The sequence below is a fragment of the Eptatretus burgeri genome, chromosome 14 (assembly GCF_056783735.1).
Source record: "Eptatretus burgeri isolate ZD-2024b chromosome 14, Ebu_testis_v1, whole genome shotgun sequence".
NCBI lineage: Eukaryota > Metazoa > Chordata > Myxini > Myxiniformes > Myxinidae > Eptatretus > Eptatretus burgeri.
Window position 1 is genome coordinate 61,667,680 of NC_140974.1, and position 27,246 is coordinate 61,694,925.

At 47.9% G+C, this 27,246-nt stretch overlaps 1 long non-coding RNA gene across 1 annotated transcript in view; it reads right to left on the reverse strand.

Moving 5' to 3' along the window:
* Window positions 1–27,246, reverse strand: part of LOC147013369 (uncharacterized) — an 88,724-nt gene that overhangs the window by 19,636 nt on the left and 41,842 nt on the right. The window contains exon 2 of the long non-coding RNA XR_015051300.1: window positions 21,264–21,484. This is a non-coding gene — a long non-coding RNA (uncharacterized LOC147013369). The remainder of the gene's footprint in view (window positions 1–21,263; window positions 21,485–27,246) is intronic.

Consider the following 27,246-nt stretch of genomic DNA (forward strand, 5'->3'; position numbering starts at 1 on the left):
GACTTAAATAAAATTGCCGGCGCTAAGACAGACATGCCGGGGGGGCGCACTCATATTTACAGTACATCTTAACCTTAACTTACAAATTTTACACTAAACCATGGCCCAGGATCACTGAACTCTGCAAAAGAAAAGCAGTTAGCAGGGAGCCAGGCTGCTCGCATGCAGTCTCTGGCTCAAAACAATGCAGGTGACAGGGAACGTGGCTGGCTGCTCACACGCAGTCCAAGGCCTTCTCTTTTGAACTGAACGCGGTGAACCACAACGGTGCATGGGCTGCACAAACGCAGTCTCCGTGCCAGCTCAAGTGGCACACGCAATGAACACAACGGATGGATGGATGGACACAAACACGGTGCACGGGCCGCCACTGCAGGCCCCTGTTGTAGCTGCCAACAGGGCAGTTCTTGCAGCTTGCAAACTGTTGCCTTGACCCTGGCGCACATGGAAATGAACAGGGGGGGGGGGGGGCAAAGCAAAAATTGAACGGGGCTGGTGAACGTGGGCAGTGGGCATGGTATGGCAAAGGTGAGCAGGCAAACACAGCCCGCAGAAGAAGGCCGCTGCAGGCAAACACAGCCGGCAGATGAACTGGCCGGCACAGGCCTTGCAGAAAAACAGCCAGCCGGCAGATGAAGTGGGCCGGCACAGACCTTGCAGCAAAACAACAGCTGCCGATGAAGTTGGCCAGCCTTTGCCGTTCCGTGGAGGTTGGTGGAGGGAGTGCGGTGGTGCTGGCCACTTGGAAGGCGGGCTCGGACCTACCTACCTGTCTCCCTCCCACCTATCGCCTTTGCCTGTCACTGTACATACCCACTCCCTTAATTTGTCCAAACCCCAATTTAGCCCCAACTTATTTATTTATTTATTTATTTTTACTTCCCCCTATAAATCGTCCCCTAACCCCCTTTATCGTCCTTGTTCGGCTAACCTATCCTGTCACCTAGCCTACTCCCAACCCCTACGTTCCCTTCCCGGAGGGGAATAAGGGAGAGCTAGCATCCTGTGTCGAGGCCCAACGAAGCCTCAGAATGGCCTCCCCAGAGTTCGGCGATCTATAACACAAAGTGGGTCCAGCGGCCCACAACGACAGCGAGGGGATGGATGGTGCGGAGGGGTACATCTCCTAATCTACCCTAACCATTTAACTGTTAAACTACCCCGGGGCTTTCAACAAGCGCCTCTCGCTTAAACTATTGGTTCTAACAACCCAGATTCCCGTCGCCTGTGTTGGTGTCCTCACAATTTCGGGCCTCGCCCCCCAATTTTCTCTCCGTGCCCTCACACGGTCTCCTGGCTGGGACACGTGGCTCCCTTTGGCAGGCACGACCCTCTGCCGAATCTCCCGCTATGGCACCCCCGGGCACTACACTGCCTCCGAGCCTACCAGCTCCCTAACACCGGGGAGTGCCCCCCATGGCACCTCCCCTGAAACGCACACGTGGCAGGCCGGCCTCTCGGGCCCCTTTCCGAGGGTCACCCTTGCCCACAACACTGCCCACGCGGCTAATGGCGCCCCGGGCCCCCGCACCAAGCAGGCGCATCCGTGCCCACTACGCTATCCCGGCCCCCCATGGGCCCTTGGCCTACCACGGCCGACTAGCCTGGTGCCCGGGGTACCCACTCAGCGATACTCACCTTTCGCAGCCACGCTCCCAAGCCCGTCAACAGGGCTCCTGCACCCCTCCAAACGGGTTTCGAGCCTACACTCCCACCAACAACAAAACGACCTCCATTTTTCAATTTGACTAACCCAGCTAACTCACTTTACTCTGACCCCGGGGGTCCCTTGGGCGGGAGTCACTCCTCCCCCTAATCACTCATCGCACCATGCATTCCCCATTCGCTCCATACACACAGACCCGCTGGCCTCACTCACTCACCAAGCACATGCTTCCACTTCACTCACCAACTCTTCAACACACACACCACTGAACTCTGCCATCCTTCTATCTACCTCCCCTAACTAACTCGTGCTCCCACGTCGTCCCTTAAACTATAGCACGTTCCTTTTAACACTACGTAGCTAAACTACGTCAACTCTACACATTCACAAGTCTGTCACGGTCTCCAAATAAATCATTTTATTTCCCAACCTAAAGCTCATCTCAATCCCTCTACCTAATCCATTCCACGGACTCCATGAGGACTTACCCCTGCCCCATGGAGTCGGTCTAACTAAGCTAACCCTTCCCCCTAACTAGTTTCCATCCTGTGCCCAGGTCAAGGGGGTCTTCCACCCCTTGCCCAGGAATCCTGTTCACCCGAAAGTGAGGCTTGCTTTTTTTTTTTTTCTTTACCTGCGCAGCACCAGCGCGGCAACTCAGAGCTCGCGCACTTTGCACCTGCCCGTGACGTCATGCAGCTGCACGTGTACCTCGTCCCTCCTTGGACGGTACCATCCGGCCGGGATACCCCTCCTGCCGGATTCCAACCCCACGTGCAGCCATGGCGTCACCGTGCGCATAAAAAAAAAACACAAGCCCCACGTCTCGAGGGGTTCCCCACGCGAACACATGTGCTTTGCCCGTTGGAGCTTAACACACACGATCGCGTGGAGAACCCGTCTGGTCCAAATCCGTTATCCTGCCTAAACTCTGTCCGTCGGCGGGATCGGCAAATCCACCGCGTGCGTTTCCGGACCGGGACTTCACTCTCGCAAGCGAGCACGTGGCGGTCTCGTGCGTTGCACAGCACGGACCGCGTCCTCACTGCTGGGTGAACCCGGCACGGTCCCCGAAACAGCTACAGCCGCTACTCGGCTTTCTTTACTGTCATGTCGCCGTCGTCGCCTCCATTCCACCCACGCACACCTGCGTGTTACGACGCACACACTCCATTCCATTATATTCACACCGGGAGACGCGGCTGCGTGCTCCCGCATGCCGACCGACATCTCCCTTACATACCGCTCTCTCACACACACGGTCTCCCTTGCATACGGCCGTTCACTCACGCGTGCCTCACTACTCACACAAACCATACTACTTACACACGCGGGGGCACTCACCCGCGGTGCCTCATCCACACTCCGTGCCTCACTCACACACGCGGGGGCACTCACCCGCGGTGCCTCACCCACACTGGCCGTTTCATCCACACACACGGCCTCTTCCACACACGGTGCCTCACCCACACACGGCGTGCTGGGAAGCACACACTCCGGCACCATCGCCACCACACCACTCACACACGGGGTCGCTTCCACACACGGGGACGCACTCACACCTTGCACCACACACACAGGGACAACCACACTGTGGATTCGTGTCCCCACAAGGGTCTCCGGGGCCTCTATACCCCCCAAGCTCTCCGTGCACCCGTTCGCAGCACTCCTCCCCTCAACCTCGCAAAGCACGACCGAACTCACCTGGTCGTGACTCACCTCAAGGGGGCATACTCCCTCCCCTCGTTCCTGGAGGAGGCCAACCAGCTGCTCGCACTGGGTCCCTACACAGTCCCCCAGCTCACCCCCATTATCCTCCACTACCTCCGTGTGTGTGTGTGCGTCACTTACCTTGTCATTATCATGCAGTCTCTATTTTTTTTGTCTCCCGTGTCTCTATACATTTATAAGTTTCTGTTGTCCCCTCCTGTCTCTTCGTCTCCGCTTCTTTCTGGCGTCTTTCCCTTATCTTTATGTAGGTCAACCTTGCTTTCTTCCCATTCCCAGCTCCCTGGTCACGGCCTTCATGCCCGCCTGCAGGCATCGGCCCATGTTCTGCGTCTCACCCCGGAGCTTTTTCATTTCTTCCTTCATGTTTGCTTCCATTCCGCTTATTTGCTTGTTCATGCCTTTCATTTCGTTTTTCATTTCATTTGTCATTGCCGCCAGCATGGCGCATAGCTGGGCCATGTCGGGTGCGCTTGGGTGAGCCGTTTCGGCAAGGGTCGGGGGGGGGGGTTTTGGTGGAGAGGGGGAGGGGAGGTGTCATACACCGCGGCTGCTGCCGCACCTATTTCGGGCTCTGGGTTCAGTTGGGCGAGTCCGTGTTCCTGCACAATCAACATTTCCTGCTCGGGGATTCCATCCTGGACCATGGATTCTGCACATTCTACATCCATTTCTAATACCCCCGACTCCCGCTCGCCTTGAGACGCCATCTTGCTTCTCGTGAAGGGTTAATTTCGCTCGCTCGTAATTTGGAGGGAATCGGGGGTCGCTTCTCTCACCCCTGGACCGATTCCCGTGAATTTAGCCGGAGACAGGAGAGCCCGTTTTCCTGTTCTCCGATACCAGTGCCGCGAGGAGGGCGATGGATTTGTATCGCACGACCTGACACCAGTGTTACGGTATTCGCGCCCGCCGGCGTGCTGACGGCCACGTAACTCGAATCGCGGCACGTCGCCCACCGGACGGACAATCCAGTCGTGACCCTCTCGGACTAACGCCGGGAACTGTACTGTACTGGGATGGGAGATGCTTAGCAGGCAGACACGAAGCGGAGGAACAGTCGAGCCGGGCTGTGTTGCACGAGTGCGAGCCAGGGCGTACTGTGCCCGCGGCTCTCCTTTATTCCGTACGCGGTACACTCACGAGCCGGCCGACTCCAGTATTACTACCACGCCTCAGACGGCGTGCACACCTCATATCCCTCGCCGAACCCCACGGCCACTCCTCCAACCATCACGCCCATCATGCATCATCATCATGCCCCTCCCCGCGGGCATGACTACACCACACTCCTCCCTCCTAAAAGTATGATTATTAAATGATCAGTATTATAAGAAGCATGCAGAACACGAAGGATTTCGTATAATAATCATGGAAATAAAATGAAAATAACAAAGTATAATAGCACATCACATCATATAATGCGTGGAAGCGAGCTACTGGAGAAGCACAGCAGCACGACTCAGCAAACCCGCCCCCAGGCAGACCTGAAACAGATAAACCTTTCGAGGCCGGACCCCCGCTGTCTGGAACCCGCGGCGCCACCGCCAGACCCAACCGACCTTGGTGGGGGCGCTGAACAGCACCCTTTGCCGGAAGCAACAAATACTCCCCAACCTTCATGCACCATAATCAGTTAAGATTCCACCGCATGGCCAAAACGGCCTTGAGCGCACCCAGAGAGCCACGCCCCAGGCGCCAGGCACGTCTGACCTCGCTGAAAGCAGAGGTGGGGGTAACGCCGACCAGCGCACGAGTCCCGGCCCCGAGTCGATCTCCGAGACCCACACGGCAGTTAGACAGTAGTAATTCCATTTAAACCCCACTTCAACCATAAGCTCGTTATAAATCAATAGGAATAACATTCGAAGCATCGTAAATTCATTTTTCCGTACAGCGCGCTTTTTTGATAAAATCCCAGCACATGACAAAGTAATTACCTGCGGTCTGGAGCAACTGGAGGCTAACAAACCTTCTTTATTCGCCCCCACATCACATTGACCATAATCCAACTCCCATTGACTGATCTTCGCCACATCCACTTTTATATGAGAACTGCTGGCATTTATTTCAACAACGTTAAACTGCATCACTAGAGCAAGGAAAAACACATATGCCATGAACAACAACCCACAACCCGCATCACGAGTCCGCTCCTTGGTTGTCGACTCGATGCTGCGACTCGCGACTCCCTTTAACGCCACGGGCCCACCGCCACCTGTTGAAGCTGCCTGAACCACACCGATGCGCATTGCCTCACGAACCTCGGTATTCGACGAAGGTCTCGAAGAGAGCACTGGCACATCTGGAGGCACGAACCGGAACCCGTTCCGACCCAAAAGGGTCCGGCTCGCCGAGCCCGGCTCCTGCTCCGGCTCGCCGGCATCATCATGCCCCGGCTGCAGGCTGATCTCCAGGTCACTGGGGTCACCTGCGGTGCCCCTTCGCTCCCGGTGCGATCGTGCTGCGGTGCCCCTTCGCTCCCGGTGCGATCGTGCTGCGGTGCCCCTTCGCTCCCGGTGCGACCGTGCTGCGGTGCGCGCTCTCGTCCCGCACCGCAAGGCGTGCGAGCACCCTGCGGCACTTGAGCCATCGCGCGGACTTGCGCGGTCACCGGTGTCTGCTCGATAGATGAAACAGTCGCGATCGCCGAGTCGAATGTGATGTCGGTCAATGGCTGCTCGCAGACAATGTCAATGGCTGCTCGCAGACCAGAAATAAAATGATCTCTGAACCGTGCCGGATGCTCCTCTGCCGTGAATTTGCACGGCACAGCCGAATGCGATGCGCGGCCAGCACGAGTGGACTCAACTCGACACCCGATCCGTGCCTCGCTCACTTCCCCCCCCCCCCTGCCACTGATCTTGTCATTTCCGGATCAATCGCAAGCAGGGTTCGACGCGGGACGGAAGGATCGCCTCGCACACCGCCATCTATGACCGTAACAATGGGCGATGACCCTCGGCCCACACACCGTAGACAACCTCGAGAGCCCAGACCGCCGTCCGAGTGATTGCATTGCCACGCTCGCCCATGACCCGCGCCGCAGACCGTGCGCATGGCCGTGCGTGCCTGGCCCATCGCGATGACCCCTAGACCATCTGCTGTGTCCCGACCATCGAGACCTCGGATATTCTCCAGAGCTTGTGCGACGTCCAACGCCGCGTTCGAGCCGAAACGCGTATCCTCGACAAAACGAACAAGAAAATGAACCAAATGAACGAACGTTGCCCACTCGACGTGGCCGAAGTCGATTCCGACGAAGGCGGGCACGCGTACGTTTGCCATGCACCGACCCTTTGCCATGTTCGCGCCGGCGAGACCTTTGGCTCCGTAGCCTGGAACCGCACGGGTCATTTGCCGCCCTTACACACGTCGATCCGCCGATCCTCATCGCCACTGTACTGTACTGGGATGGGAGATGCTTAGCAGGCAGACACGAAGCGGAGGAACAGTCGAGCCGGGCTGTGTTGCACGAGTGCGAGCCAGGGCGTACTGTGCCCGCGGCTCTCCTTTATTCCGTACGCGGTACACTCACGAGCCGGCCGACTCCAGTATTACTACCACGCCTCAGACGGCGTGCACACCTCATATCCCTCGCCGAACCCCACGGCCACTCCTCCAACCATCACGCCCATCATGCATCATCATCATGCCCCTCCCCGCGGGCATGACGACACCACAGGAACCAGTCACGGGTGGACCTTTCGGTCTCACCGCGATCGAGCCAATCGGCCCCCGCGTGGGATAGGGTTGCTCGCCAAATTCGACCTACCTAAGTACCCACACGGAGGGTAGACCGGCGATCGCACCTCGCCGCAGGTCGACTTCGGACACGGGCCACTTAAGCGACCCGTTCCGTACTATCGGGATAACCGAGCGGTGTTATTCGTCGACCTCGACGGTTCGATTAATTATCTGGCGTATTCAGCCCACTACCAACCCTTTACGTGAAGCAAGATGAGGATTCAATGAAAGAAATGACGAAGCGAAGCGGGAAACAGTTCAACACAAAGCACATTTATTCGCGATGAACGGAAAGCACACATTCAATTCCACCAAAAGCACATAGAAAAGGAAAAGAAACACAATGCAATTTTACACAAAAAGCAAATGCGACAATGCAGATCTAATACCGATTACGCGAGCACAGGGCAACACTTATACAATTTTACTTCACAGACGGCGCCGACAACACATATCCAAAACCAAGAAAAAAGAACACCCTCAAGGATGAGGTGGGCCTGAGGCCGAGACCGGGTCGGGCCTACCCGTCTGGTGATGAGACGCGGAGCTGCGATGGTGCCTCAACTCCGCGGGCCTCGCGGGCAGTGTCTGGTAGGGGGTGGGAAAGGGGCCCCCTTGGTCGCACTATCTCAGCGCGGGGGGGGGAAACAGGAGGGGGTTGCTGATGCTCGGGGGAAAGGAGGATTTTTACTCTGCCTCGAGTCCCGCGACTAGCGTCTCCACCTCGACCAGGTCGCGCCGTCGGCCTCCCTGGTGTGCAGCTCCCGGCACGCCGCGAGCACCCCCTCGTCTGCCTTCGCCGCCTCTCCACAGCTCCGTCCTCTTCGCTCCGACTCCAACGCACACGACGATGACGACGACCAACAACCAATTCTTCCTCTTCCCAACTCCACCGACTGCGAAGTCTTAACTCTCTCGACTGACGAACGCGGTCGCTTATAAAAGCCCCGTGGCTTCGCTCTCTCATCTTTGACCCCCTGCCTTCGACCTTTCACCTCGCTCCCCATTGGCCCGAGAAAAAGTGGGCGTGAATGCATTTTGATCCATAAATTTGCATATAGCGACCGCCCTCCAATGCCCTGGAGGCGGGGCCAAATCGCCCCTCGCTCACCGATTGGACGGCACAAAAGTGGGCGTGTGTCGTTTTTGATCCGTTTTTGGAGCGGAAAATCCGTGATTTTGTACACGCTGTTCGGCGCGCGCCCTGCACGAGTCCAACACCGGTACCCACAAGCGGCGCAAGAACGGTGGCGATGCGACGGTTGCGAGGTGTGACGTGAAGCGGCGCCGCGGTGGGTGGTTGATGTTGTGGTTGGTGGTGGTAATCATGGCGGTTGGTCCAAAATAAAGATAGTAAAAGAAAAACGGCTATCCTGAAGAGTCGCAGCACGCATGAATGACATGTATTCCCACTAGACAACGGGTTTGGGCCTAACTACACATATACTTACCGAGATATCTCACCTAAGGGACCTGAATGGTGGTTTGCGAATTTGGTAACCACAACAATATACATATATATACATATACATATATATATACACATATATATATATATACATATATATATATATATATATATACATATATATACATATATATATATATATACATATATATACATATATATATATATATATACATATATATATATATACATATATATACATATACATATATATACATATATATATATATACATATATATATATATATATATATATATATATATATATATATATATATATATATATATATATATATATATATATATATATATACTGGTTAATGATGTACCTCTAACTGTGATTGGTGAGGCCAGATCATATTTGGAACCTCCAAGTGCCATCTGCCACATGGATGCATTGTGTTTTCCCCACCAAACATAACTAGGAAGCACTACTATTGTACTATTGTTTTTAATGAGGCCTCATCTGCAGTAGAATATTGTGTGCAGTTTCAGTCACCACATCTGAGGAAGACCGAGCTGCCATAGAAAGGGGTCAGTATCGAGAGAATAGATTAATTCTGGCCCAAGCAAGACTAAACTATGAGGAGCGGCTGAAGATGACAGGACTTTTTACATTCAAAGAAGGCGATTTTGGGGGGGATCTTGGTCGAGACGTTGAAGTTAATGAAGGATGTAAGTAAAATGTGTACAAAAGAGTTTTTCAGGAAAATTGACAATGACAGGGGCCAATAACAGCTTTAGTGTTAAGAATAGAAGAGTTAGGATGATAGTAAGGCAGTACTTCTCATCCCCACACCTTCCACCTGCAACATCCTCCCCAAGTGAACTGAAGTTGATCAACTGTGAGATTTTATTAACGTGCTGTACAAACATGTAGTGCAGGTTTGATGGGCCAGTTCATTGTGTACTACTACTACTATTACTATTACTACAACAACTACTACTACTGCATGATCAATAAATGGCAAATTAGACTTACCCTGGGAGTTATAACCTCGCTGCCACACTTAACGAGGACTGAGAGGGTGTTAAAAATTTTAACCAGGTTTATAAGAAGTTAAACTTCAGTTTGTTCTTTCATATGAGCCAGAAGATGATTATTTTACTCCGATTAATGGGATCATATAACCATTCGGAGTTGTCAGTGCTGTTTTTGGTCAGATGCTGTATGAGAAAATTACAAGAAGAAAAAACATTTCCCATTGTGGTGAATATCATTTCAACGTTTGATTTGAACCTCGTACCCTCAGCCTCAAGGGGGATTTGCTGTGACTGCAGCTGGAGCTATAACGCATGTTTTGCAATGTTTTTCATCCTGGCAACGTACACAGTGAAATGCACTGCATGGACTTTCTTCGAGGCACAGAGCCATGGCACAGCAAGACAGAGGTTCCGGTTGTTTGATCAAAGCAGAGCTGCCGAGACAGTGCCATTGTGGTTGATGAGCTCTCCTTACTGGATTTAAAGCTGCCAACATTGCTTTCAAGGGAGGTCTTCAAACGGGGCTCACATTGCATGCGCTTGTGCGGCATCGTCTTAAATTCCAACACCGTAAGAGAGTAGAACACACACGTAACCATATATACATATATATGTATACATATATATATATATATATATATATATATATATATATATATATATATATATATATATACACACTGTAAATATATATATATTCTATAAATATATATATATATATATATATATATAATGTAAATATATATATATATATATATATATATATATATACTGTAAATATATATATATATACTGTAAATATATATATATATATATATATATATATATATATATATATATATATATATATATATATATATATATATACATACATAAACACACACACATACGTGGGGCATGCTTGCACACTGCAAGGATTTACTCGGGTGCATTCTACATCCAGACATAACTAGTGTGTACTAGGTGCGGTGGGACGCAAGAAGCACGCGGGCCACCATCTACTCCGCTTTATTGCGCGGCCAGAAGCACAGTCCTGCCACCCCTCGCGGGCGAGGCATGATATACGAAAACCCAATCACGTGACACAGCACACTCCTCCCCCCGTAAAATGACACGTCACATAACGAACGGATAATCACAACATGACCATCAGAAACCCATCAACACTCATAATCCTCCAAGTACCGCGGCCGAACGCTGACCCGCCTCGGACGGGCAGCGCCACCAGACAGTCCAGGCTCATACGCCTCCCGGCTCGGTCGAGGTGACACCCTAGCCGGACTCGCACTTTCCGCAACACCAGCTACTCCTGACTGCCCAGCCTGCTCAACGTCCCCGGGTAGGACGGCATCAGGCGAAGACCCCCTCGACGCCGGCCCAGCCAGCCCCGGCGATACAACGTCAGGTGCCGGCGAGACTACCGGTGGGGGCCCCGCAACGTTCGGCTGTGGGGGGGGGGGGTGACGCTGAACAGCGATCATGCATCTGGTCCACGTGCCGCTTCCACACCTCCCCAGCATCAGTCCGCACCATGCAATTCGCCGGCCCCAGCACCCCAGAGACCACCGCCGGCACCCACTTGGAACTGTGGAAATAATCGCGTACCATCACCCGCTGCCCCACCTCGAAGCTGCGCAGCCGCGTCGGACGCGACATTGCACCACTCCCCGACCCTCCAGGTCGCAGCAAATCTAGCCTGGACCGCAAAGCCCGTCCATAGAGACGAATGGCAGGCGAGTCACCCGTGACAGGATGAACTGCGTTCCTGTAATGGAGCAAAAAAACCGACCACCGCCTGCACAGGTGCAACACCCCCCCTGCGCAAAGCCCGCTTCAACATCTTGACAAACGACTCAGCTTGGCCATTCGTCTCAGGATGATACGGTGCGGACCTTAGATGTCGAATACCATTCTGGCGCATAAACTCATCAAAAACACCCGCGATGAACTGCGGACCATTATCAGAGACCAGGATCTCTGGCAACCCTTTCTTAGCAAAGATCGTCCGCAGCTTCTCTACCGTAATGCTTGCTGAAGTATGCTGCATCACTACAACCTCCGGCCATTTAGAGAATGCATCAATCACAATCAAAAACATCTTGCCATTAACCGGCCCCACAAAATCTACATGGACCCTTTGCCAAGCTCGGTCTGGCACAGGCCAGAGACTCGAAGCTCGACGCGGGTTATCAGCATCTGTCTGGCACGTGGTGCAACGCTTAACCAATTGCTCAATGTCTTTGTCCAACCCCGGCCACCACAACAGGCTACGAGCAAGACTCTTGGTCTTCACGATGCTCAGGTGACTGACATGCAGTTCTTCCAAACACCGCTGCCTGAACCTCGGTGGAATCACGGTCCTCATCCCCCACATTATGCACCGTTGGACCAACGACAGCTCCGCTGTGCGTGACGTGAAAGGTCGAAATGCCGGTGTCGTAGGCAGATCGCTCCAATTCCCCGTAGAAATCGCCTGGACGACACGGACAAGCACCGGATCACGAGCCGACTCCACCGCGACCTGCCTGGCTGTGACCGGCCCGCTTTGGACTTGGTCCAGCGCAAACACATCGACCCGGTCGCCCAGCTCAGACGCAGCTGGACCCTCCGCACACGGCAAGCGTGAGAGCCCGTCACAGTTAGCATGCTTCTGGGTGCTTCGGAACTGAATATCATAATCGTAAGCACCCAGAAACAGACACCACCGCTGTATTCGCGCCGCTGCTACCACCGGCACCCCACGTTCGGGTCTCAGGATGAATTGAAGCGGTTTGTGATCCGTCTGTAAAATGAAATGCCGTCCCAGCAGATATTGATGAAACCTCCGCACACCCCAGATGATGCTGAGAGCCTCCCGTTCGATCTGGGCATATCCGCACTCTGCTGTGGACAGGGTCCGGGATGCAAAACAAACAGGCCGCTCGGAACCATTGTCCATCCTGTGGGAGAGCACTGCCCCGATGCCATATGCAGAGCTGTCGCATGCCAATAGGAGCGGACGCGCAGGCTCGTAGTGCACGAGGACCGTATCCTCTGTGAGCAGCCGCTTGACGCGGTCGAACGACGCCTGGTGTGCAGGCCCCCAAATCCAGCGCTCGTCCTTCTTGAGCAACCGCGTCAGCGGCGCAAGTTGTGAGCTGAGCCCGCGCACGAACCTTTGGTAATACTGGGCCATACCAATGAACGAACGCAGCTGCGTCTTGTAGCGAGGCGGTGGCATGCGCTGAATCGCCTCCACCTTCCGAGGACCTTTCAACAGCCCCTCCGGCGTGATGATGTGCCCGAGGTATTCCAAGCGCTGCTTGAAGAACGCGCACTTGTTCCTGTTTAAGCGCAGGCCGCACGCTTCTAGCTTCGTCAGCACTCGGGCAATGTTCGCCAGATGCTCGTCCGCCGTTTTCCCCGCAATGAGTACATCGTCCAGGTAGGTCTGAGCGGGCAGGCCACTGCAAACCTGATCCATAGCTTTCTGCCACAAAGCTGGGGCCGAAGCAATCCCAAAACAGAGTCGGGTATATCGATAGAGTCCTTGACACGTGTTGATTGTTAAAAGCTCGCTACTCCCGGGATCCATCGGCAGGTGAAAATATGCATCACGCAGGTCTAGCTTCGTGAAGTATCGACTCCCCGCCAATCGCGCATATATTTCATCGATTGACGGCAATGGATATTGCTCCACGCTGAGCCCCAGGTTAACTGTTGGGGATCCAACAGGATCTACATCTACATGGGGGATTCTACATCCAGACATAACAAGAAAAAAAGCAATCGGAGATTACAAACCCTCGCCAGGACTTCTTTTGAGTGGTGTGTTTTATGGATTTTAGGGTAAATCCAATATGGCTGCCAAAGCATGTGACCAATGATTTCATATGTGTGAACCTTTTGTTCCTCATGGACAGGCGGTTATACTTGTAAAGTTTCACCTCGATCTTTTCAGCTACTTCAGAGAAGAAGATTTTTGAAGGTTTTTGTTCATTTAAACAATATGGCTGCCAAATCATGTGACCGATGACGGCATGAAAAAAATTTCTGTGGACCATTTTATTCCAAAATGACCTTCAAAATTTTTTATACTGATCAGATGTGGTGTTCTACATATACAATTATGACGTCATAATGAGGACACCTATGATGTCATAAAAATCACCCTCATTCCCCATGAGGAGTACTTGCTATGTACCAAGACTCAATTTTTTCCTTGGTGCAGTTTCAGAGACACAGAGGTCCAAATTTTTTCCATTTTTCCAACAAGGCTGCCACGCCATGTGACCTATGACATCATAATTATCATTGTACCATTCTACATGTAGTCGCACCAATGGTGAAAATTTCGTCTCAGTCCGACAAGTGATTGCAGAGAAAAACATGAAAGTTCTGTGCAGACAAACAAACAAACAAACGGACCCAAATGCAATACCCTCTCCGAATTCTTCGGCGAGGGTAATAAGTTCAGTAAAACTCCGACTTTCACGGATTCACAATCGCTTGGGTTTTTGTATGTATACTGTTCCTACTTTTGCGGTCCCTGTGCTCCAGCTACTCATGGGTTTTGTGGGCATAAACCTTCCCCACCCACCCATGGACCCCCTAACATTATTGGTATTTTTGTTTAAGAAAAAAGCCTGACTCACTGAGAGGATTGCCAACCCTCCGCATGCACAGGGGAAGAAGATTATCGATGGGTTATGATGTAGGGAATGGGGGTTGCTTGGTTTCTTGCATAATTATTTTATCGCATTTTTTTTAATCAGGAAATGCGAGTCATTATTTAATTTTATATCTCTTGTTTAGTTTTCAGTCTCATGATTCATTTGGTGATGCACACGCTTAAAGTGTAATATATGATGTAAATCTGAAGCTGATCAGCGAGGCTGGTTCATGGTAAATAAAAATGAACTTTTACTTTGGATTCAAAATAAAATGAAATTCTAACAAAACGACTATGTATGATGTCAACACGTTTAAAATTATGAAATTTAAACTCAACGTCTATCTTTGTAAGATAATACAGAGGAGAATATCTTCCTTAAAACTTAAACTCCGAGCAGTTAATAAGGCATCCATTTCCGGGATCAAGACGCACTTTGGGGACCATGCAAGATTGAAGCAAAACAAACGGGTCGTTTTCAATATTTAACATTATTCTCGCGGTAAATGAGTTCGCTAATCTTTTGGAATTGTTTGCAGTATTTTTTTTATTTTTAAGCATGCTTAATGAAACTGTAATTATGTTCTTAAAACTTTAAAATTTCCCCTTATGAATCACTAGCCCCTGTGAACTTAACCCCCTTTTTACCATTGAAACAATGCCCTGACATTCGCGAATTCACATCAGTTTTCAAAAACATGCCCCCAACGAATGTCAGGGTTTTACGGAATAAGCTTTATATATTTGATGGTGTATTGTGCTTGCATTCTGTAAGCAACTAAATAATTCAAGTAAATCAATAACTAGTGATGAGAATAAGCTCTTTATTTTAAAGTTTGCAGCTATAATAATTTGAATGTAAAAATGGCAAGGGTTATAAAACAAGAGCCAGTAGAGGCATGTGTTAGCGTTGCCAAGCAATCAATTTGAGTGTATGCTCCATTGTCTTGGGTCACGTGACCCACCATAAGCAAAGCTAGTCCACACCGATCGACTTTTATTCACAGATATTTTCATCTATGGACATTTTCAAACAGTTTTGTGATTTTTTTTTCCCTGGGATATTGGCTTCTCGTTGCAGCATTATGCATAATTTCAGCTTTCTAGCATCCCTAGAAAGTACTAAACATTTATATCATTGAGTGAATGAGTGTTAGATAGAGCTTTATGTATTAGATGAAGTAAATCAAGAATTCGTCGACCGAGAATTAACAGGGTCCAACTACACTTTTTTAAAGTTTGAGAAAAATGAAATCAAAAATTCAAAGTGGAATTGCCGCTATCTCATAACATTTTATTTTCATATCGTGTGCTACATAACAGGTACATATAAAGGTTACATAAAATAATCTTACTTAGTTTCCTCTGTTGCCCTTCTACATGGGCTTCTTCTAAATTTGAATGAAATGTCAGATAGACCCTGTTAATTCTCGGTCGATGAATTGGTGATTAAAATGAGCTCTTTAATTTAAAAGATTACAGCTTTTGTAATTTTAATGTAAACACAGCAAAAGTTCTAAAATAAGAGGGGGAAGAGGTGCATGTTAGCATTGCTTAGCTAGCAACCAGTTTGAGTGTAAGCTCCACTGTCTTGGGTCATTGTCTTGTGTGAAGAAAATGTCACACTCATAACTGCACAGCCGCTGCTCAAAAAGGAAATGAAAAACCTAATGTGTGCAGCTAAATATATCAATTATTGCCCCGGCAATATTCTGCAAAGCATTCCATTTCTTTGTCCATTATCTTTGGTCTCGTAACCTGCAGTGAGCAGACCAAGGCTGCAGCGGCCGACTTTTATTTATGGATATTTTTATTTACTGAATTTTTCCTTGGATATTGCCTTCGAGTTGCATCAGTATAAAAAAACCAGCTTTCCACCTACATAGAAGGCACTAAAAATTTATATCAGTGAGTGAGTCAGTCAGTGAGAATCAATGTTTAGAAACTGCTTTATATATTAGACTAGTTTTGCAAGCAACTAGTCAGGTACATCCAATGTGCAGACATTATAAATACTAGTGCGGGCCCATAGGTGAGTGCACGTAGGTGAGTGCCAGTATGTGCAGCCCTCTCTCGCCCCCTCTCTCTCGCCCCCCTCTCTCTCCCCCCTCTCTTGCCGCTCTCTCCCCCCTAGTCTCGCCCTTCCTCTCTCCCCCCTCCTCTCTCGCCCGTCTCTGTCACCCTCATCCCCCCTCTCCCGTCCCCCTCTCTCGCAGATACTGGTCAACAGATAAATGGCCGTAACTTGGGAACCGCTCGTCCGATTAATATCAAACCTCGAAAAGGCACATCCGCGGGTCCCCAGCAATATTCCTGGCAAGTTTCAATAAGATCGGACCGTCAATCGTGCAAAATAAATAAATAAATAAATAAATAAAATAAATAAGCAATAATTGTGACGTCATTCGAGATGTCATAGCACCGTATCTTGTCATTGGTCGACAGATAAATGGCCGTAACTTGGGAACCACTTATCCGATTAATATCAAACCTTGGAAAGGCACATCCGCGGGTCCCCAGGAATATTCCTGGCAAGTTTCAATCAGATCGGACCGTCAATCGTGCAAAGAAAATAATAAAAATAAATAAAATAAACATTAATTGTGATGTCATTCGTGATGTCATAGCACTGTGTCTTGTCATTGGTTGACAGATAAATGGCCGTAACTTGGGAACCACTCGTCCGATTGACATCAAACCTCGAAAAGGCACATCTGCGGGGCCCATGCAATATTCCTGGCAAGTTTCGATCAGATCGGACTGGTGGTTGTCGAGAAACGGCGGTCACAGACAGACAAACAGACAAACAGACGGACAGACACACACACACACACACACAGATTGCTAGAATTATAGATAGATTAATATGCTGTTATCATTATTCTGAGAAAAAATGGCATGATAAGGTGATAAGGTGGAGCGACACTTCAGCTGCCATATATACACCATTTCAACACTGAAAAAAGCAATAAAATGGCCATAACTTGGGAACCGCTTATCCGATTAATATCAAACCTTGAAAAGGCACATCCGCGGATCCCCAGCAATATTCCTGGCAAGTTTCAATCAGATCGGACCGTCAATCGTGCAAAAAAAATAAAAACCGGCGGTCGCAGACAAACAAACAGACGGACAAGCCGGTAGGCGACGAGGGATTTGCTAGGATCTAAGCGGTGGATACGATGCTTTTCATTCTGACCAATCCACCGACGAAGATTCATTGCCAAGACGTATTGGTTTACATACAATTGTTCCTCTGCCTGGCAAGATTTTTCCTATTGCGTATTTTGCCAACTGGAACCCCTCATAAAAATATAATGGTAAATGGACACCCTATTTTTCAAGGACTACCATTTGAAAAATAATCGGTTTGCTGGTTTGTGCTGTGGAGCCTCGCGTTGCACACACACACACACACACCACACACACACACACACACACACACACACACACACACACACACACACACACACACACACACACACACACACACACACACACACACACACACGGAAAACCCGATAAACTTCTCTCAATGCTCTTGTTTGACCACACACCTCCTGAGCCACACAATATTTTTCATAAGCCACGCCCACTTTCCTACGCCACTCCCACTTTTCATCAACCACATCCACTTTCCCTAAGCTCCGCCCACTTTCCTAAGCCCCTCATAAAAAATGACGGTAAATAGACACCCGATTTTTGAAGGACTACTATTTGAAAAATAAAACCTCAATCAAAATCTGCTCGAGTAAAATTTTCTGAATATCTCGAAGTGTTTAATTCCAAAGTCTCGTTTCTCCACATTCAAAACTGAAGGACAAGTATTGAAAATACTGTACGCGGTTTTTCGGCCGCTGCACAGCAACAGGTGGTTGCTCGGCAACAAAATTCAAACGCGCACATTCCCAGACCATATGGCACCTGTTGGCAAAGTTTCATCGAAATCGGTCGCTGGTTCGTGCTGTGGAGCCTCGCGTTGCAGACACACATACACACAGACAGACAGACGGAAAACCCGACAATAAGGGATATCTAGCGAATCCAACAGACAGACAGATGCACACACACACACACAGATTGCTGGAATTATAGATAGATAACCTTTATATATTTGATGAAGTGGATTGTGAGATATTTTTTTATATTCTATGAAGTGTATCGTGCTTGCATTCTGTAAGCTGCTAAAGAACTCAAGTAAATCAATCTCACGGCCTTGCTTCTATATCCAAAAGCGGTGTTCGGGGGCATGCAAACCAAGCTCGGTCTAGCACATGTTCTGGGGTGTTCCATTACCAATCAGCTTGTAGACCATTCACCCAACAAGTACTCCAACGAAGCAGTTGATAAGGGATGGCTGGCTTGGCAAGCGATAGCGAGCTGATTGGAAATGGGACACCCCGAGATCAGCTTTTTGTGTGTTTGTGTTTACAGCTGGCTGTGTCAAGTGATATTAGGGTGTCACCATTATTATAATCACATAAAATAATTTGAAATTTATCTTCGGGAGTAGTTGGGGGATAATAACAAGGAATAACAAGGAAATCCAACACAGGTGGAGGCCATTCAGCCCAACATGCCTGCGCGAGCAACATACTGTTGTGGTTTCGCCGGCACGGCGCCTCGAGAACGACCCTCGATGGAGCAGTGGGGCCGTCTCGGCTCGATCGCCGGAATTACAGATCGCCAGCCCGGAGAAGTCCGAGGTCAGTGGGTCCTGGTTATTTTGGATCGAAATACGCCAATGGGGAGACCACGTGGGGTAGGGTCGATTGCCAACTTCAAATTACCTAAGTACCCACGTGGTCCAGCTCCCGGGGTATTTCAACCTCGACGGAACTCGTATGGAAACGAGCCACTTAACGAGCCCGTTCCATGTGCGAAGCCGAGCGGTTTTCATCGCCGAATTCCGCCGGCCCGATTATCCTGTTGCCCGATTATAGCGGCAATGACTGCTCACTTTCCCACACGCAAGACACACCCAGTCAATGGGGAAATGACACAACGAGCTGAGTACATTCAACAATTGGGGACGTTTATTTACCAATGATGGGGGACTAGGGGAGCACGCAAGAGGAGAGCTATACCGAATATCAAGCAAGGCAAATAATATACAGGCAAAAGCACTAACAGTTCACTACTTATCAGACTGGCGCCACAAACAGACACACGCACACCCAGACAGAAGTGGACTCAACGGCCTTTATTGCGACTCTCCAGCCAAGGAGAACAGACTGGCTGTGAGCCAGGCGTGGCTGGCTACCTGGCCACGAGCGCGCGGCTGGACGTCCCCTGGTCTTGGGACTGGTGTCGCCGTACCAGCCAGCTGGAAGGCGACGACATGAAGCTCTGGAGCTGGGACGAGGTCGTTGCAGGAGAAGCCAAGGTGATGAACCGGGCAGAGAAGAAGCGGGAGAAGAGAAGCAGGAATGAACCAGAACAACTCCAAGAGAGCCGACTCCGATAATCTCCTCAGGACACACCTTATATTGGCCCCCTCCCACTCAACGAACGCTTCTCTCCTCCCCACTCGCCCTCCCATTGGACGGGAGGCCCCATGTGACTCCTCGTCCGCTCCCGATTGGACAGGCGTGCGGTGGGCGGGGCACTCCCTCCATCCCTTGGGCGGTGTCTCCAGCGGGGGGCGTTTATGGCTCCGCCTACGGCTTCACCTCAGACCGCGTGTTTAATGGTGACGGTGCTGGGTCACAGGCGGAGCGCGGAAGACGCCAGCTCCCCACCGATTGGCCTCGGAGGGACGGCATGTCTGTGTTAGGCTCCGCCCACGCGCGCCTGAAGAACGCAGCAGCGCCAGTTCCATGTTGAACATTCCAGTTCCAGAATGGCGCCGTTGTGGCATTGTTGAAACTATAATACAATCATAGCGCATTCACATTTGATTTACCCATGAGACCAGGAATGGGAGCTATCTATAAAACAAATACTTACCGATATAACTAATCTATAGGAACCTGAATGTTGAGTGTGATATCTTTTCAAATCCGCAACAATACTAACCCATCTACACAAGATCCAAGGAAGGAAATGCAAAAAATGTTTTAAATTAATGAACTAATTTTTTTTGTTTGTTTTTTTTTGGGGGGGGGGGTGGAGTTTTTGTAGTGTTTTTTTTTTGTCGTTTTTGTAATTTTTTTTCTTTTCCTTTTCTTCCCCTCAGGGGAGGGAGCATGGGCTTGGTTAAAAACGCACATCAACCACACAACCCCCCTTGACAAGACCTCCACCAACAGCACTCCGTACACATGTACACAATCACCCATCAATGCTCAAATTACCTAAAATTCTTATCAACATCCCCATACCCCTCTATCTCCATATCATCTTGGTACATATCTAATTCTAATTTAAACTTATCTACTTTGTCTGCTGCCACTACTTTTCCAGGGAGGCCATTCCATGCATTAACTACTCTCTGAGTAAAAGTCCCCTGCCTTGCTACCATCTTAATTCTCCTCTTCTTTACTCTCAGGCTATGGCCCCTGGTTCTATCACTGTCTACTCTGTTGAATAATTCATCTGCACTTATTTTATCAATACCTTACTTTATCTTAAACATCTCTATCATATCTCCTCGTAACCGCCTCCTTTCTAGTGTCTAAAGCCCTGTCTCCTTCAGCCGCTCCTCAATGCTGAGTCTCACTAGGCCCGGAATAAATCTAGTATCCCTGCGCTGAACCCGTTATTCTTGTTATTACTTTTGCCACCATTTGAAGTGGCCTTCGAAAAATGCCATGATAAGGTGGAACAACACTCAAGCTGCTACATATTATACACCTTGCCAAGGTGGAAAAGGGCAATAAAACATGGGAGTTCCTCTGGATTTTTTTTGCAGTCAAGTGAAGTCCAAAGCAACATAGACTAAGCGAGTGTGAAAATAATACAGAGTCCTCTTACTCGTGATACAATTGAGGGTTTTCAAACATCACTCATAATACCCTCTCCCACCACTGCGGTTGTATGGACATGTGGCTCGTTTTCCTGATGCTGATCCTGCTCACCAGATTCTCTCAGTAAGGGAGCCTGATGGGTGGAGGAGGCCAACGGGCCGACCACATGCGTCGTGGTTGCATCAGGTTGGTCAGCATCTCAAGGAGATGGGGATGGGCCAGGCATCTGCCTTGGTGATGGCCAGATTGACGCCCCTGGAGCACCGGTGGAAGTGGACGCAGCAACGTGTTGCTCTAGCGCATGCTCCAATACCTGACCTGACCTACTTTATCTGTAAAAAAAAAACCTTTGTTATGAGTGGTTAAGTTCACAGTTAAACTGAGTGGGGAATTATTGTTTTGAATTGTAAATACTGTACTGCCTGTACATATGTACTCTCTTTTGACCCATCTCCCCCCACACATTTTTAATCTCATATATAATGCTCATTCTAACCACAGACTCACTGACTGACTCACTCACTGAATCACTGACTAATATTAAAGATCGGTACCTTATGGTGACGTGGAAAGCTAAAAATTTTCATGCCAACCAACATCAAAGCCGATACACCAGAAAAAAATCACAGAACCATCGGAAAGCATCCATAAATGAAAATATAAATAAATGAAAGTAAATAAATGAAAAATCAAATGCAGTTGAGCGACCCTAGACAATGGGGAAGCATGGTTCGTTATTGCTTACAATGTGTAAGCATACCCCACCAGTACATACATAAAAGAACTTGGTCTCTGGCTGATTCTGTTTGGTCTGGTCATTTCATCTCATGGTTTAACTAATATTATTAATGGTAAATTGGTCCGGTAGCTCACGTCATGGAATCAAGGTTCATTTGGCCTCATAAAATCGACCACATGGGTGCCGATCTGCTCAGCGTGGAAATCGCTTGCTTTAGGGACCTCAATCTGCACAGTAATGCAACCTTTGAATGCAAGGATTCAGCAGGAGGTCTTTGAAGCATGTGCCTGTCACAGTCGTTTTGAGATTACTCACCAGATTCTAACTGGGCAACCGGAATGGTCTGGCGACTTACATATATATGTTATATAAAGATGATAGAAGTTTTCCAACCTGGGCAAATGCTGTAATGTCACAATGACTCATGACTGCAGCCCCAGGAGGGCCTCTTGCAGTCCAAGCAGTGTATATATGTGTAAATGCATTTACAGGCTGTATATACATAGTATATCCAGCAGCTGGATTATGGATGTCAGTACCATATTTGCATTTAGGGGTAGTGTTGATCCTTTTTATAAATTTATCCTTTCTGAATGCAACAAAGCCTCATTACTGGTGATCAGCAGGGCAGAGACAATGGTTTGGTGTGTGAGACGATGCTCGTTGTTAACAGGTCATGCAGCATTTACTGTTATGGGATTCAACCTGTGCCTGGCTGCTTCATTCGCATTTGGGGGTTAGATTTTTATTTTCCCAACTTGGTATGGTCACAAATAAACGATTTGGCAGTATTTCCTCCTGACGAGCCCATAATAACGGCGAAATCTGGTTCGGCGACTCCGCTTTCCTTTAATTGTAACCGTAAATCTTGGTCTTCAAAGACCTCAGTGCCACACAGATGGCACTGTGTGGTTTGGAGGTGATGCGTTGGTTTGGAGGTGATGCGTTGGTTTGGGTTGTTTGGAGGTGTTTGGAGGTGTTTTTGACTTGACTTGACAAATCATAGTTTGGAGGTGATGCGTTCGTAATTTTATGTGCATGATGTCAGCATCATGTCATCTTTAGAATCAGTTGCTCCCTTTCTTATATATTTATATTGTCTTACCTTCACCCGAAAAGTGAAAGCACAGCCTCGAAGTTTTCTTGAGACCAATAATGTTGGTCTGCCTTGAGGCTCAATTCAAACGTTGTCATTTACTGTATGTCAGGGATTATTTGCGTCGTGCACAGCACATCTGCTACTCAAACCCTTCGGCCAGTTTTGCTGGCTGCATTATGTGGACAGTAAACATCCAATGGTATATTTTGATTAAGAGGCTGCTTTTTGGTTGCTATCACAGACGAGTAATCGTATTCCTGAGTGATGTCACAATTTGTGTTTCGAAATACTTCTGGTGAACATCACTATGAACTCATGTATAAATTAGTTAATGTTGCATTACATACTGTGGAATATATTTTATGCAAAGCTAGCCACCTCTCTCTGTCTGTTTGGTATGTTTTCTTTGCACTCCTCAACCGCTGGATGGAATGAGTTGAAACTTGGTGGTTGGATTTGGGTTGTACCAGGGAGTGTTTCTGGAGGTGAAAAAAATTCCATAGCCCTGTTTATTTCTGCATAAGTGACGATGCATATTCTCTGTGTAAAAGTGTATCATTTTATGCCACTATTCCTGCTGGCACTGGGTATTACATGTCATAAAATCTAAAATGCATCGATTCTCTGTAATGAAGCCACAATATATCTTATTAGCTTTGTTTTGTATTGTCTGTTTTGTGTGCACTCCTAAACTGCTGGTCAGAATGAGTTGAAACTTGGTGGGTGTACTCATACTCAAGGTGTAAATATACAAGGGGAAGTCAGTGAAGGGATAGAGGAATTGGTTTTCAGGTGTTAGATGCAATGGGCCTTCGTGTGTGTGTGTGTGTGTGTGTGTGTGTGTATGTATATATATATATATATATATATATATATATATATATATATATATATATATATATATATATATATATATACATATATATATATATATATATACATACATATACTGTATATACATATGTATGTATATATATATATATATATATATATATATATATATATATATATACATATATATACATATAATCATTAATTAACTCCTCCCATGCTCTTCTTGCTGAAGAAGCTGCATAAAGCACCCAAGAAAGGACACCCAAGGTAAACCCTTTGCTGTTTCAAACCCTTCCTAGAGTTCCTCCACAGCTACAAAGACATTTACAAATTGTACACACATGATAATCCCAATGCTATGCACCCCCTTCGCTGCCAGACTGGTTTCATCACTTGTTGGTGAATCATCAGCAATAGCACAGACAGAAATGCATACCAACGAAGCTACCAAGCATATACCACATGTAAATGTCAAAGGCAATCAACATACAAATGAAAAATGAAGACCCACCCATATCTCACCTGTGAATTCTGTGAATGTCTTCACAGCTGTCGAGGAACTGGGAGGGGTTTGAAACAGCTAAGGGTTAACCTTGGGAGCCTTTCATGGTTGCTTTATGCAGCTTCTTCAGACAGAATAACATGGGAGGAATCAATTTATTTTTAGAATATTAGCCACCTGGGTTTAATTGGTTAGGTGAGAGCTAATTTGTTATTCCCTCCATTTACAGGTGAGAGATGTGTGTGGGTCTTCATTTTTCATTTATAGGTTGACTGCTTTGATGTTTACACATGGCACATGCTTGGGAGCCTTGTTGGTATGCATTTCTGTCCGTGCTCCCACTGATGATTCACCAACAAGCAATGAAACTGGTTCGGCAGTTGAGGGGGTGTGAAACATTGGGATTCTCATGTGTGTACTATTTGTGAATATCTTTATAGCTGTAGAGGAACTCTGGGAAGGGTTTGAAACAGCAAAGGGCTTACCGTGGGTATCCTTTCTTGGTTGCTTTATGCAGCTTCTTCAGCTGGAGGAGTCAATTTATTTCGCTAATCCTAGCCACCTCGGTTAATTGATTAGGTTAGACATAATTGGTTATTTCCTCCATTCACAGGTGAGAGATGTGTGTGGTCTTCGCTTTTCATTTATATGTTGACTGCTTTTGACATTTGCATGTCGTACATGCTCACGAGCCTTGTTTGTATGTATTTCTGTCTGCTCTGGGAAGAGTTTGAAACAGCAAAGGGCTTACCATAGGTTGCCTTTTTCCTGCATATATATATATATATATATATATATATATATATATATATATATATATATATATATATATATACTGTACACACACACACACACACACACACACACACACACACACACACACACACACACACACACCTACCGATATCGAATATCAAATTTAGTTTATTGCTTGCATCATTAACTTTCATTATGTCCTGAGTCTCGGGTGCAACTTTGTGGCTAAAGAAATAATCCCCCGTCTCCTCCTCCTGTTAACCAAACTCCCCCTTCCCATGACTATGCACTTTTCATGACTGAAGAATGCAGAGATGAACATAACATGATGACTTACAAGGTCAAGCTCTTATTCTCCCTTTGAGTCTGCAACTCTATCCTTTGAGCCCAGCTGATCATGACTCATGGCAAGGTAGTCAGGTACACCAGTTAAACCGATTCGTGATTTCTGGTACGACCTGCTGGTGAAAATATCTGACATTCTGAGCACTTTTTTTAATGAACACCAGCTTGGTATTAAAAAAAAAAAATTTTTGTCGTGGTTAAGTCATCGTTCTGCAATGCACCCCATAATGAAGAGCAGTGAAGCGATCTGACTTCATTCTTCAAATTATACCTGTGCCCATGGGATGGCGCTTTACAGCAGCAGTCTACAGAAGATGACAATCTGAGTGCAGAACTAGTGAGGGTCAAATGCATTCCATTTCGCCAGGTGGCGGCGACTCGATGTTGACAGCTAATGGAGGAGCTGAACGGGTCACCCAGCGTGTTCCACCTTGTGCTCCCTGATGAAACAACTCTCCTGATGATACAAGGCTTTCCATCGCAGCATTTTTTAATTTTAACCACCATGCTACATCTTTGCCCTCTTATATTATTTGAATTATATACACGTTTGGAGCCTAACCATTCAGTGTCTCATGGGACCTCCTCTGCAGTTATAGGCAAGGGGAGAGCTGAAGAAAACAATTTACATTGGTCAACAGTGTACTTGACTCATTCAAGAAATTTGCCTTCGTCCCAAATTAATGGCTCGCATGATAGCTCAGCAGTTGCACGGTCACCTTTTGGTTTGATTTGACTTCTGAGGGGTGTTAGTCAACTATAGTCTGTTTGCATTTGCTTGAGGGCATGAAATTGTACCTGCAGTACGTTTTGAAATTATTCAGCCTTTTTTTGCCTGGGCTCTCCTGTGCAAATTATAAACTCCTGTGTGAATTCAGTAAGCTTTTCTGGCACCCTGTGATGGAGTGACAACCTGTCCAAGGTAAATTACCAGTGATTGGAAGGCCATGAGTGCTCTGGCACTCCACTAGCTGGTAGGATACAACACACTCCTAATGCCATCATGACAACTTAAAACACACACACACACACACACACACACACACACACACACACACACACACACACACACACACACACACACACACACACACACACACACACACACATATATGCCTTCGTGAAAGGTACTGTGGAATGTTTAATGTCCACATTGCAGAAGGGAAAGCCATCTTAAAATTCCCTGTGGGCACTGCTTTGGATCAGATTGAGGGGGGTACACTTCGCGAACCAAACATTAAAAATTTGTTGTACCGCAATACTTTCTTACGCAGAAGGTCACTGTGCCAATAAAAACTTTCAATTAATCATCAAATTGATGTAAAAACAAGAAATAACAGTGCCTTCAGCTACCTCACGTCATCTTCCAGATGAATGCTGGAAGATTCAATAGCCTCGTCTCAGATCACCAATTTGGATTCAGACCAGATCACTCTTCCTTGGACATGTTGCTTCTATTCACCCAACAATGGACAGAGGCCCTCAATGTTAGACGTGACATTAGGGCCGTTTCTCTGGACATATCTCTTGCTTTTGATATAGTCTGGCATCCTGCCTTGCTCTCCAAACTCTCTGCCTATGGCAGCCAAGGCCAACTCCACACATGGCTAACTGACTTCCTCTACTCTCATAGCCAACATGTGGCTTTCGACAGAATCCTTTCCTCTCCTCTCCCTGTCGCGGCTGGGGTGCCCCCAAGGCAGTGTTCTGGACCCAGTCCTATTTGTGATCTTCATAAATGATCTCTCTGACTCTCTGGAAGATCCTTTCTATCTATTTGGTGATGACTCCATCCTCTGCTATAACATCCCTCATGCTT